The sequence below is a fragment of the Pinus tabuliformis genome, chromosome 2_2, assembly GCF_031772625.1.
Source record: "Pinus tabuliformis cultivar Carrire ecotype Pingquan chromosome 2_2, CPIR1, whole genome shotgun sequence".
NCBI classification, from domain to species: Eukaryota; Viridiplantae; Streptophyta; class Pinopsida; order Pinales; family Pinaceae; genus Pinus; species Pinus tabuliformis.
In genome coordinates this window covers 336,383,929-336,399,149 of record NC_142300.1, presented here as the reverse complement: position 1 = coordinate 336,399,149, position 15,221 = coordinate 336,383,929, and the positions used below count along the sequence as shown (strand labels likewise).

The 15,221-nt window shown below is 40.4% G+C and overlaps 1 pseudogene; it reads left to right on the top strand.

Annotated features, from left to right (window-relative positions):
* Positions 1-4,554: 4,554 nt before the first annotated feature.
* Positions 4,555-15,221, top strand: part of LOC149192656 (serine/threonine-protein kinase AFC2-like) — a 28,805-nt pseudogene continuing 18,138 nt past the window's right edge.

Here is a 15,221-nt window from a genome sequence, read left to right as displayed (position 1 = left end):
CAGCAATTTGAAAAGCAGCAGCAGATCATCCTAGGGGCCATCCAGACTGGACTGCAGGAGTTGCAGACCTGCGTGTCACAAGTTGGTATGGTGTCTACCAGCTTGGCTATCAGCACATCAGAGGTTGTCGATATGCTGTGCATGAAGGCTTCTAGTGCACTAGTGTTGCTGAATGGAGCATTGACAAAAGAAAATGAGGCTAACAGGCCCACTGTCAGCACCTTAAAGGGAGTGGGATTGAACCTGGAAGCACTTCCACGTGAAGCACTCCACCTCTTGCAGGATGGAGTAATTGCAGAGCTGAGGGCCCGTGAGCACCGCACCCTCCAAGTGATCTGTGAACAAAAAATAAACAATGAGCATATGGCCTTACAGAGGAATGTTGTCATCACCCCTGAGGCCGAGGCGACCAACCAAAGGAAGAAGATCATACAGGTCATGGAGGAGGCATGTAGAATGGTCTCGGAATTGGCCATTATGGAGGAGGATCCAGTCGAGGTCCGCATCCATAAATTGGCCACAAGGGTGTGTGACACTCAAACGGAGATGGTGTAGGTTCAGTTGGAGTTGAACCTACAAATTACAAAGCTCCAGTGAAGGGCTCAGCCTTCAACACCACCAAAGGTAAAGGAACAGCAGGTGGTCGTTTTCACAGATGTAGTCACAACAGTGGAGAGTGCAGTAGTAGACTGCACACAATTGTTCAAACAATCATTTGAGGTCCTGACCGGCTTGTAAGAGGACCCAAACATCCAAAGGCTAGAAACGGAAGTGTGCGAACTCCAACAGCGCTATGACGAAGTTAAGGGCACAGTTCGAACCGTCAAGCTGACACAGAGGTTAGCCAAGCAGCTGAAGGAATAGGTGGATGCAACACTACACAAGGAAGCAGTGTTGAAGGCGTGACTAAAGCCCTGGCTAGAGGAATTTTATGCAGTGATAGGAAACATTGAAGGCAAGCTTACGGCCCTGCAAGCGACACAAAAATAGCTTCAGGATGATAGTGTAAGGGCAATAACCGAGAAAACAGTTGAAAATGCGAAGCAGGCAGCAGCTCAGTGCACAGCCGAAGTTGCAGTCATCAGGGTTAGATGGACAGGCTTCACGCAAAGATCTTTGTGCCTACCAAGTGACTCGAGGGCGAGTCACAATGTTTGTGTTGGGAGCCTGTTGGGAGCAGGGTCCCCAAGGGAAGTTTTGGGGCTAAAAGCCCATGTTTAAGTCAAATTTTTGTAATATTATTATAAAGACTACATTTCGTGGTCGCAGAGTGCCAAGGTGTTATGTGTCACAAAGGGTAGTCCACCCTTAGTTTTGTAAAGTAAAGTCGGTTGTAAGAGATCTGGACTGTATAAAAAGAGTTAAGCTCTAAGTAGTTAGAGAAGAGAGAACAAGAAAGAGAGTCAAAGCTTTAGAGCAAGAAGTCTAAGTCTTGGGTTGTAGCGTAGGTAGAGACTCTGCAGCTTAGTGCGCAGAGGCCTAGGGTAGATGTCTATAGCTGAGTGCGCGAACCCCTGCAACTGTGTGCGCAAGGTGAACAGAGTCTGTAACACTTGGAAGATATTAATAAAAGGAGTTATTCTACAATTTCTGTGTATTTGTTTTGTAAACGGGTTTGGATATTTTTTGCATGAATTTCCTTTATTATGCTTCTATGATGCATGAATAAATACAGTTACATTGAATCATTAAACGCAATTATGAATATCTAATTACGTAGTGATAACTTTAAGTATTCGACAAAATAAGTAAATCACTTAAGGTAATTGAGGAATCTACACGGTGCGCTACCATAACAGTGCGAAAGTACCTGAGCCCCAGGTGAGGGCGCATGAAGGTCGATCATATACTTTCACGAAGGTATTGAAAACCAGAATAAAGGATTTGTCTTACAAGCCCTATAGCGATATCACCAGCATGAAGGCAGGGATAGAAGAGATCAAATGACATAACAACCATCTAAGGGTGCAGAAACTTGGTTCCAACATCCCCCCATACTGCTTCAAGTGAGACTTCGGTCCGCACTCCACGAGTTGATGCCGAAAGGGCCAGTAGTGTAGGGATTTGTTTGGCTAATTAACACTGAACCTGGGTCAGGCCCCCTTAAGCTAACAATACATAAAACCATGTAGTGTGTTTGGAGGTTATAAAGATATTAGAAAATCATCTCCTATCTTTCTCGAGTTTGGAGTTGTTCTTTTGAAAATATCTTGTAGTGCATATGTGAAATTTAAGATTTTTTCATTTCAAAGAGAATTATGATAGTTTTTAAAGTTTAACATTTAGAGATGGCATTAACTGATATTCATTGACAGTATTTAGGCAAGTCTATTGAGATATTATTATTGCAAACTCTGTAGAAGAAAATTTATGTATTCTTATAATCCATCAATCCTTCACTGAAGAGTGGTGTATTTTTAAAATAATTGATGTGGTTGATACATTCTGAATTGTAATTTCTATTAAATTTGTTACTCACAGCAGTACATTTCTATTGCTTAGATTATAAGCTTGGGAGATTGGTAAAAGCTATAATGCAAGCTCAAAGGAACGCCTTATGCCCTATACCAGAAACTTTTGATTTGGAAAATATGTTTTACCAACATAATGTGGATATGGAATCACATATTTATCCTGGTGAATGAATGAATCTCATGGATGCTCCAATTTTTCCTAATTATCAGGTTGTAGGGAGCAACATAAGATGTAGTTTCAGAAACATAGGAAGTCAATCTAGTGGTTGTAATTATTTCGTCAATGGTTGGACCACTGACAGTGTAACAAATTCTGATATTCCATCTGATCAGGGATGCACTTCTGAAGATAAAATTATTATTGGCTAGAATCCAATTTCAAATGTGCAATCAACTTCAAGGCTTGAAAGGCAAGTGGTGAAATCACATGTCCTTCATTCTGAAAGCTTGTTTGTGGATGTCCTCGACAACCAAGTCATGGATGATCTTCTACATTTTCGTTCAAGATATAACTATGGAATTACTTCTGATGGTAATAATTATATCTTCAGCACCAATCAGACAACAGTTCCAAATCAAGGGCAACCATTCATGGATTTAAGCTGCTATCCTCACCCAACTCAATTGGCTATATCAGAATCTAAATAAGTGACCTTTGCTTGTAGTAGCGTGGTTGGATGTATGCTAGAGAATAGCAATGGACGTGCCAATAATCCTATGGATGGTAGACAAGCATCCTGTAAAAGAAAGACCATGAAAATAATTTCAGGTCCATCATATTTATATTTCCTCCCATGTTCTTGAAAGTGGTATGATAGCAACCTCCACCTTACAACTCCTAGACGACACACCATCAGTAGCAACCTAAATATTCCTGCTACCACTGCAACAATTCGTGTTGTTAGGCCTGCAGAAGAACTAGTCATACCCAGGGCTAGCGTAGGTGACGTGGGTCCAGATTTCAGAGGTTTATCTATGGCTAGGCTATCAGAATCTCCCCAGAGAGTTGTTCAAGCAATACAAAACCCTCCATCAACATGAAAAATGTTTACCTAAAATATGGCTATCTGGAAATGTTGGAATGTATATACCTTTCTTGTAGCCAAATTCTTCACATTCCAGGAGGTTGTTTTCAGGTGACCAGTCTACAAACACAAGTCTAGCAGGTGTAAGCACTAGTGCCCAACTGTGGCAGCCTAGTATGTTTCATGTGCCAACTGATATACAGAGGAGTTTGCATTTAGTTGGATGGAATGAAATTTATTATATGCCTAGTCTTGGAAATGCTTCCAGCTCCAATCCTGGTACAAGTGAGCATTCATCTTCTCAGCAAGAAGAAGCTAGTTCAAGAAACATGATGATGGGTATTTCTAGTAATACCTAGTTTCTTGTAGGTTTGGAGAACATAAAAACTAACCATGAATCTGGAAATTGGGTTCCAATGAACCGAAATCCAAATGGACCTGGGGATATTGCTTCTTCAATGCTACATCCACTACCAAGTATGCCTTGGGGATCACATCATATTTCATTCACACAAGCACCTAGGAGAAGTAGTGGTTCTTCTCAAGGACAAGGCTTATCATCATCTATTTCCAAGCCTTCATAAGGTAGTCATTTTAATCCTTCTCAGAATATTCATTCCTCTTCATCATCAAATGTGCCTGTGCCACTAGTCACTAGTTTTCAAGTCCCATAATATCTTAGATCAGTCATAGTATTGATGGAATTCTAGGGCGATGGGTTGGTAGGTGTACCATTTGGTTCATTGCAAGCAATTACTATTGAAGGTGATGGATGCAACAGAATAATGACCGAGGTTTATATCTTACCAAGATTTTTTAATGAAGCTTAGTTTTAGAGACAATGACTAGTATATTAATGGCATTTTTATGTATTTCTTCAATCTCTAAGGTGGCTATAATTTCATATTTGGATCTTGATGAAATGATCTATGTATAGATATCATTGCTTGTAAAAGTAGTGGAATGTGTACAGAGAATTGAACTGATCCCAACATAGGGAAGGAGAGACAACATAGACTAAAGTTTCTAAATCTTTGTCAAGACAAATATCAATTATGAAATTTGGTTCAACCCTTGTTGAAATTGATGTACTGCGTAAAGTTGCCAAGCATGATAGAACTAGTACACAGTATGAAAGAATGAATATCTATTGTGATATGTCATTTAGTTAATCAATCCACAATTTTTAATAGATATAGCCATTCACAATGATTATTTTCTTTAGAATCCTTAAGTTACAGTATCTCACGGGTCAGTTGACATGTGTGGCTTGTTTGATACAGTTGTGTGCAAATGCATGACTAGTTTGACTATAGGAATCACACGTGTATCGTGAGTTCTCAGCAGAACTTCATTTTTTCATTAGTGACTTTTATGCATTTTAAATGGCCTCTGAAATATCTTATTTTGTTTGTTTCTAGAGAAGTTTTAATTTTTTGATGTATGCAAATAATCTTAACAAGTTTTTGAAAAACTTGGGCCAAGCTTATATGACTTTCTTCAGAAAAATAACTATCACCCATTTCCCATTGATCTTGTTGAGGAGGTTCGCAGGCAATTATTGTAGTTTGTAGCATGTGTGTAACAAAACTTATTTTCCACTATTAGAGAGCTTCATTGGCAGATTTGTGATATTATCATCTTAGAGTTGTGATGAGCACCAGTATTGAAGCAAGAATGTTGCAACTCCTGGGCTACTAGCTTTACTTTATCAACTCGGGGTTCGTACAAACTTGGAGGTGACAATGTTGTATACATAAGTAAAAGTGATGGTCCTGCCTTTTGTCACTTGTTCAGCTGGTGAGAGACCACTGGGGGTTTTCAAGCCACACTTCTATGGATTCAGAAGAAGCTTGGTTTCTTGATGAAAGAAAGGGAAATCTAATCTAAGACAGAGCTGATCTATTGCAATAATGAAAAAGACTGAAATTCAATGCTAAATCACACAATTTCCTAATTAACTGCTATTAAACTATGCTTTGCAATATTGCTAAATTAACATGAACCAAATGCTACTATCTAAGCATGGAAGTTAAAAGCATAAAACATCGCCATTGTGCAAGTAAAGGGACTGAAATAACTCTATTTTTTTCTTTTTGTTCTTTTCATGCAAAATCAAATATGCAAACTAATCTCTTGTGGTGATGTGGCAGGTGGTTTAGGGATGTTTGAGGATGGTTGGAACGTTTAGGAGATGGCTGGATGGTGTGAGAGACCCTAGAGTGACCTTTGGGGGCTTCCTAGAGGTTTTCCCTCAATTCGGCCTCAAAACAATCCACTACAAGAAAACCTATAGGATGTACTAGAAACCTATTAGATTCCCTGTATTTCTACAGGATGCAGCCAAGAGAAAAATGAGAGGTGTTGGAGGTGATGGAAGGCTTAGGGAAGGTGGTTTATGGGTGGAATAGTGTGATAAAAGGCTTAGGGTCACTCAGAAGTCAATAGCAAGGTTAGGAGATGGTTGGATTTGCTCAATGTGCTTGGAAGAATTTCTATGTAAAATGATGAAATTAGTGAAGACAATGGTGAAAGCAAGGAATGATTATGGTGGATGAAGTGGAAAGGTGATTGCTGGCTATGAGGTATATTTCTTCTCCTGAAGCACCTGCTCTGTATCAAACATGTATAATTTCCAAAAAATCATGTAAACAAGAAGCATTCTCATAAGCTAGAAAAGCAGAATTAATGAACTAATTGTCTACCTTATGCATGAGAAAAGTAGTTGAAAGGAATGGAATCATGGATGAGATTTACTACAAGAATGAAGATAGAAGAGATGGAAAGGTAGTCCTACTTTGCAAAACTGATCAAATGCTAGCTTCAATACAGTAAACTCTAAAGCTTATGAAAGAAATAGAAATCTGTGTTTTTGGGGCTACATAAGGGTCCCTTCCTCAAATCATGATCCTAGTGAGGCCAAGACACCTGCTGACATCCTTTTGGTGCTTCTTTTATCCCTACCAACCTGCTACTGAAGTAAGGCACAAATGGAAGCAAACTAACAAACAACCAATCAAATCTACACTACTTTGTAATGAAAATACCTCTAAACACAAATTAACAATGAAGCTATGAAACTAAGCTAAACATACAAATAAAAAAAGAGGATCCTTGGCTACTAGGGTTGGTACCTAACCCAAGAGCTTCATCCCTCTGAGTTAACTCAGTACTGGCTCAAAAAAAAATTCATTCTTATTACCAAAATAGAGAATTACATCAAAATCTTCCACAAGTCTGGAGCTCGAAAATAACTTAGAGTTTTACAACAAAAATTTGAATCCTAATGAGGCTCTAGGCCTCTCTACTTATACAACTAAAGTCCCCAATGACTTCCTTAAAATTAGGGAGGCTCGGCTCCCAAACTCGAGATAAACTAGCTCTTTTTCTCTCACTTGCTCAATTGCCTTCTAATCCTCATGACTTGGCTGCTTGCACTCCGAGCTGGTGTGATAAATGGAGGAATATTCGAATGGGGGAGAAGTAAATGAGGAGGATTTACCTCCTACAATCCCTCTCACTTGTCCCATTCGAGTTTCAACCTTAGTATTTGCCAAAATTCTTTGGTTTTCTCCTTCAAACCTACATTCCTTACATATTAGTCCACTAGGCATGATATCCCACTCTAACTCATCTCATAAACAAAATATAATCAAAAACATGTAATAAGTTGTGAGAAAAGTTGGTTTGACTAAGCTAGGAGGTGAATTAAGGCCCATATAATTACCCAATGATCAGGCTCATCATCACCCCCTACTGAAAGTGTTGCTCATCCTCTGAGCAACTCAATCAATATCCATATCCTTCATGGCTCTAGTGGCTTCCCTGACATCCCATGTCTATGTTGTGGTTTCCTCTTCTTATTCATAGAAACCTGCTTTCTTTTCTACCTCCTACCACTGTGATCTAGGTCCGGGTGTAAAGAAGTACCTTAACAAGACCTTTTACTTTTGTGATGTGTTAAAATTGCCCTTTTAAAAGAACATTAAGGAATACAAGTGCACGCGGAAAAGAAGAGGAGCATAAAAATCATCAGCACATGAAAACAAAAGCCATTGTTAACAGAGTTTGTCCAAGAGGGACTACATCTCTAGGCCCCAGTCAAGGTGGTGTAGGCCATTGCATTAGGTGTTGTCAATAAAAGTGATGTCCACAAGAGTTTGTTGTCTCGATCATACAAGGAAGAAGGCCCTCACGCAGGAGTGGCTCTAAGAGATATTCTACAACTAGAACTCTCAATCAATACTCCTATCAGTATGACCAAAAACATGCATGGTGTGCATCCTGCCAACAAGGCACAAAAGGAATGTCAAAGAAAAACACATGCACACGACAACAAGAGTATCCCATAAACATACAAAGGGATCTCAAAGCATAAAGTACATCATATGAAGATTCCTCATAACATGAAGCAAGGAATCATGACAACATGAAAATAAAGAAGATCCTACATCAATATCAATCTAGGATCTGCAGCATAATGTAAAAGAAGAAATATATGAATAAATCATATACCTCACACCAACCACAGGCCAACTAAAGATATGAATGAAGAAGTGGATAAATCAATCCACGGTGAACATCTATTCACATTATCAATGTGCAGGCACGGTCTACTACCAATCTGCACGGCCTCATTATGAATGGCCATATGAAGAAGTGGTGATCTGAAGTAAACTGTCAAAGTGTTGATGCTTGCTAAAACATTGATCTCACACCATCAATATGCAAGAAGAATAAGCAATCGAAGAAAAATAATCGATCTCAAAGAAGCATTGATCATACAAGAAGAATCGATGACAAAGAAATATAACCGATCATAAAGAGAAGAATCATTTGGGTCTTCTCGCTTGGTAGCTCTATGCCTATTTGGCCATATAGTGCTCAGGTGTGTCTCCTGCTCTACGAATCTGCCAAAATTTCAAGCACTCTCCGGCTAACATGCTTCGTTGTAGCTCTCTGCGGTGCTCTAGCTATCTCTGTACAATGTCTAGCCCTCTCATTTTGTAGCTCTCCATCAGCGCAACCTCCTCATTGAGGTCTCTGGCACTCAGGCTCTATAGCATTCCCCAACACAGGCTCTCGGGCTCTTCTGGCACTGTCTCTCCAGTATTTTTCCTCTGGCTTGTTGCCCTCAGGCTTTCTGTCATACCATTACTACACAACCTTCCGCGCTCTCCTCGGCTCTGTATCACCCATCATGTTTTATACATGTTTGGGACAAGGTCGCATACAAATCGGGGTCGTTTCTGTTCAAAATAGAAGTCGTTCGCTTAGAAACATCGGCCATTGCAACAAAACTTTGAAAATAGCCTTCTTTCTGGTTTAAAATAGAAATACACTAAAAACTAACAAATCTGACAAATCCCTTTAAAGCCAAACTTCAAAACAGTTTAAATCAGCCCTAAAAACCTTATCAGGTCCGCTTTAATCGCTTACTGCATCGCATAAATGATTTCACCAAAACTGGGAATACACTAAAAATTCTAAATTCTCGGACCTCAAATTTTATAAAATCAGATCTATTATTCCATTGGGTATGTGCCTAATCATAAGTCGGGATCACCGATCGTTCCGATCACCGATTTTATCATGGTCATTGATCGGCTTCCTGATCTAAAAGCTGAAATTAAATCGCATATCGCTATCGCATCAGCCCTAGGTCCTTCGCCGATATATTGGCATGTGCCAACGCCGATCGCCGATCACTCCGATCACTGATATCAACGATCACTAATCGCAGGGGTCCCGATCCTCGGCCTTTTGGTTTTACCGATGTCGATATTCCATCGGCGATTCGCAACGCCAATATCACTGATTTGACCGCCAATCGCATAACCTAACTCTCTGACATCGCCGATTGCCTGCCCCCAATCCCGATTAATCAGAGATCGTTGATCAGGGGTCCTAAAGGCCCGTCTTAAGTCTGCCCTTTGGACTATGTCGATTTCGATTTGACTCTTAAGGCTTAAAGTCCAATTTTTATGGAAAAAACTCATTTTCTTAAGGATCAAGCTGACCTTCTTTTCAAGATAACTTTCTCATCCAGCTCATATTAACGAGATGTTTGCACCTCCACGATCAGAAAGATGAGCTCTTCGATCTAGTCCTAGTTCAAAGTCTTTCTGATCACTTTGATTTTCAAGCGTTCATGCCATGGTGTCTAATGATCCACCTAGATCAATCCTCCCCACTGAGGAGCTTTTGGTCCTCCAAAAGCATAAAAAGTAATCTGCACCTTTCTCTATACCCTATTTGCATCACAAATGTCTTAAAAAAGTCTCGCTTCCATCTCCTTCACCTTTTTTCTTCGGAGCCTTAAGCGACAAGCCAACACCTGCTACTTCTGCAACCTGTAGTACATGGATTTGCAATTACATGCTTTAAATGACATGACCAAACTAAAGACCCAAACGTCCCATACTTGCCATGAGTTTATAACTCATACTCGGTGGTCAAGTTTACAATAAGATGGTCGTAATACTCTAGATATGACAACAAGACCAACTCATCATGGTTACTTCAAAAAGTGATGGAAAACAAATCATCACTGCAACACATGACTTACATATATAAGGCCAAACACTATTGTTTTGACAAGTGATGGAAACATAACATCACTTTCAAAGTATTAATATGCGACTCAAAATACGACTCAGAACATGACCAAGCATCATTGTTGCTAACCAAGTGATGGCAAACACAACATCACTTTTACATTAAAAATGCAATGAATGATTTACAAAGAATGACCATGAAATGGCAGCAAGTCAAAAGAACCATTTTTCACTTATCAATGTGAATGGGTCACCTCCTTGAGGTGGTTTTGCTTGTCTCACAACCGCTCTTCCTGGTTCACGCACTGACGCTTTGTCTTTAAGGCGTTGCTCTGGATGGAGCTTCCAGCAAGTGGCTCTCTGATGGCCATTTCTGTCACAATAACTGCAGTATGTTTTCTTCCTCCATACCTACTTAACCTGTTGTTGCGAGGGTTTTTCACACCTCATCTTTTTTAGTGCTGCCATCCTTTTCCAACACTTAGAAAAGGTATGGTTAGGTAAACCACAAAAAGTGCATATCTTTCGATGCCTTTGTCTTCGTTCATTATTAACAATATGATCATACTGAAAATTCGAAGATCGAAAGTGATTATACCTTCCTTTTCTATCTTTGATGTCAGTATGGCGATGAGAGTTTGCCTCAGCTCTCTTCCTACAATGGAAACTACCATGTGATGATGGGGATGTTTTCCCATCATTCTCTTTCCTGAATGAAGTCTTAGACAACTCTGACACCTTTGAGCACCCTCCTTTGGTGTACCTCAATCCTACAAATCTGGGTTCATGCATAACCTCCAAAGGTTGGTTCATGCCTTGGTTGTTAGCACCAAGCTCTTTCCCCTTATGCCTTGTATTTGTAAGGAGCCTCATATTCGTCCCTATAATCGGGATCTCCAAATCTCCAATAGACATCATACTATCAGAAGATGAAATCGAAAGAAAATAAACATATTTTACCTTCTCTTTCGATTTGGAAAGATTTGATGAGGGCTGCTCATGATTTGTTGTTGGTGGATTGCATTCCCTAACTTCTTTCCTACCTTACCCAAGTCTTTCCTGTTGGGGTAATTCCTCTACTTGGATGGGATTAACAATGCCTTGGCCATTAATGCCTAAGCCTTTCCCTTCATATCCCATTCTCTTCAGCAATTTGGAGCCAATTCCAGTGGTATGATTGTCAAACATAGTGAAATCATCATCAGGAAACATACATGAAGATGGAGAACTACTTTTTACCTCACATGGGTTATGCTGCAGCTTTTCCAAGGCCTCGTCCTTTGCTTGTAGCTATAGTAGAAAACTTTGCCTCTCCTCCTTCTCTTCATGTAAGCGCATCTTCAATTCATCATTCTCTGTTTGAAAATTATGTTTGTTTTGCTTCAGTTCCTCCATGGCCTCTTCTGTGGCTTTCAACTGAAGCTGTAACCGCTCCTTTTCCTCTGTTTCTTTCTGTAGAGTTTCATACACAATTTCCAATTTCTTGGAGATGTTAAGCATGGTCTCGCACATCACTCTTTCATCCTCTATCATTACACGTTCCATTGTTCACGCTGCAATTCACATCAACATTAAGACTTGCTCTGATACCACTTGATCCAGGTTCGGGTGTGAAGAAGGACCTTACCAAGACCTTTTAATTTCATGATGTGTCAAAATTACCCTTTTAAAATAACATTAAGGAATACAAGTGCACACAGAAAAGAAGAGGAGCATAACAATCATCAGCACATGAAAACAAAACCTGTTGTTAACGGAGTTTGTCCAGGAGGGACTACATCTCCGGGCCCCAATCAAGGTGGTGTAGGTCCCTGCATTAGGTGTTTTCAATAAAAGTGATGTAAACAAGATTTTTTTGTCTCGATTATACAAGGAAGAAGGCCCTCACGCAGGAGTGGCTCTAGGAGATATTATACAACTAGAACTCTCATTCAATACTCCTATTAGTATGACCAAAAACATGCATGGTGCGCATCCCGCCAACAAGGCACAAAAGGGATGTCAAAGAAAAACACATGCACACGACAACAAGAGTATCCTAGAAACATACAAAGGGATCTCAAAGCATAAAGTACATCATATGAAGATTCCTCATAATATGAAGCAAGGAATCATGACAACATGAAAATAAAGAAGATCTTGCATCAATATCAATCTAGGATCTGCAGCATAATGTAAAAGAAGAAGTATATGAATAAATCATATACCTCACACCAACCATGGGCCAACTGAAGATATGAATGAAGAAGTGGATAAATCAATCCACGGTGAAAATATGTTCACATTATCAATGCGCAGGCACAGTCCACTACCAATCTGTCACGGCCTCATTACGAATGGCCATATGAAGAAGCAGGCATCTGAAGCAAACTGTCAAAGTGTTGAAGCTCACTGAAACACTGATCTCACAGCATCAATATGCAAGAAGAATAAGTGATCGAATAAAAAGAATCGATCTCAAAGAAGCATTGGTCATACAAGAAGAATCAATCACAAATAAATATAATCGATCATAAAGAGAAGAATCATTCGGATCTTCTCGCTCGGTAGCTCTATGGCTATTTGGCCATATAGCGCTCGGGTTTGTCTCCCGCTCTACGAATCTACCAAAATTTCGAGCACTCTTGGGCTAACATGCTTCGCTGTAGGTCTCTGTGGCGCTCTAGCTATCTCTATGCAATGCCTGGCCCTCTCATTCTAAGGCTCTCCATTGGCGCAGCCTCCTCATTGAGGTCTCTGGCACTCAGGCTCTCTAGCATTCCCCAACACAGGATCTCGGGCTCTTCTGGAACTATCTCTCTGGCCTTTTTCCTCTTGCACGCTACCCTCAAGCTTTCTATCATACCATTTCTACAAAGCCTTATGCACTCTCCTAGGCTCTGTATCACCCATCATGTTTTATACACGTTTGGGACAAGGCCACATACAAATCGAGGTCATTTCTTTTCAGAATATAAGTTATTTTCTTAGAAGCATCGGCCCTTGCAACAAAACTTTGAAAATAGCCTTCTTTCTATTTTAAAATAGAAATACACTGAAAACTGACAAATCCAACAAATCCCTTTAAAGCCAGACTTCAAAACAGTTTAAATCGGCCCTACAAACCTTATCGGGTCCACTTTAATCGCTTATCACATCGCATAACTGATTTGGCCGAAACTGGGAATACACTAAAAATTTTGAATTCTCGGACCTCAAATTTTATAAAATCGGATCTATTATTCTGTTGGGTCCGCACCTAATCGCAAGTCGGGATCGCCAATCATCGATGCCGATCGTTCCGATCATCGATTTTATCGTGGCTATTGATTGGCTTCCGGATCTGACGGCTGAGATTAAATCGCATCGACCCGGGGTCCTTCGCCAATATATTGGCATGTGCCGACGCCAATCGTTGATCGCTCTGATTGTTGAAATTTTGCAATCGCTAATCGCAGGGGTCCCGATCCTCGGCCTTTGGGTTTCGCTGACGTCGATATTCCATCGCCGATTCGCAGCATCGATATCGCTGATTTGACCATCGATCACATAACCTAACTCTCTGACATCGCCGATTGCCTGCCCCCAATCCCAATTAAGCAGAGATCGCTGATTGGGGGTCCTAAAGGCCCGCCTTAAGTCCACCCTTTGGACTATGCCGATTGTGATTTGCCTCTTAAGGCTTAAAGTCCAATTTTTATGGAAAAACCTCATTTTCTTAAGGATCAAGCTCACCTTCTTTTCGCAATAACTTCGTCATCTAGGCTCGGATTGACGCACTGTTCGCACCTCCACGATCAGGCAGATGAGCTCTTTGATCTTTTTCTAGTTTGAATTCTTTCTAATCACTTTGATTTTCAAGCGTTCATGCCATGGTGTCTGAAGATCCACCTAGATCACACTGCCTCTTTTCTTCTTCTTCCCTCCTTCCTTCTAGCATTCCTAAGAGCAGTGGTGGACTTAGTTTCAAGTCAATCCAATTGACTTTGAGCCTTTTCATGGATTTCTTGTACATGGGTGTCATGTTCAGCACTTCTCTCATTCTTTGAGGAGAGTGGTATGTATTCTCTTATCTTTAAACTGTATGGCAATGTGTTCCATCTCCTGAGGCAAGCATGTATGTTATCATCCCCTAACAACCTGAACATGTCCTCAAAATGTGAAATTTCTTGCTCTTGGGCAGCAAGATACCTGGGTGCAAGCTGAGGATCATTTGCAATTAAATTATGCATGTTGATGAGAGCCACTGGATTGGACTGCTCAGCTCTGATCATAAGGGGCTATGTTTGTTCTTTTGCCAATATCTTCTTCATTTCTATAGCCCTTGCTTCCTCATGGTTCATCTATGATGCCAAAGCCATCAACTGTAGATCTCCTAGATTGGCATTAGGGTCCCATACATTCATGTTTGTTAAGGCCATGTTATGAAAATAAAACTCAGACATATTGGCCCTATCTTCTAGTGTGCTCTGATCACAAAGATCAATGAACTACCTGTAGTCCTAACATGATATAGTGCCCCTCTGTGCTAGGGTCTTAATTTGGAACTGTAGCCACTATTCCTTAACATATAGGGCATAGTATTTAGTTAGCATCCTACACTGGATCACTTCCAAAGAGAAACTGGCCATACATGCCAATTGGTTCTCTCTTTCTTGCAGTTGTCCTTTCAACCATGCATTTTTTGTCTCTAACTGATTTCTCATTATGGCCACTCTGTCTCTCAGGCTACTTAGTTCTTTGCCCATCTCCTTGAGCTTATTCTCCATGTGAACAATGTCTTTCACCCCCTTGGATTTGGCAATCTGCATCCATCGATGAGTTCTGGCTCTCTCCTTCTCAAGCTCCAAGAATAGTGGAATAGCAAATTTTTGTGGAATGACCCTGCCCCCTTAATTAATTCTGTAGTAAGAGTCAAGGTTAGGTTGGGGGCTAGGTTCCTTTAACTTTGGGTCCTCTTCTTTGGTTTCTTTCATAGCCTTCACTCCTTATCCAATTTTTGAGTCTCTTGTAGGTGTAGCAAAGTATCATGTAGGATTGCTTCAGCTTCCTGTAGGTCTTGTTGTGTATCCTGTAGGATTGCTTTTCCCTTGGATGAGGTGGATCTAGTTATAGGCCTTCTCACATAGGTGATAGGAGACTTAGGAGGAGGCATTTTCTCCTGCCGTTTAGGTGATTCCTCAATC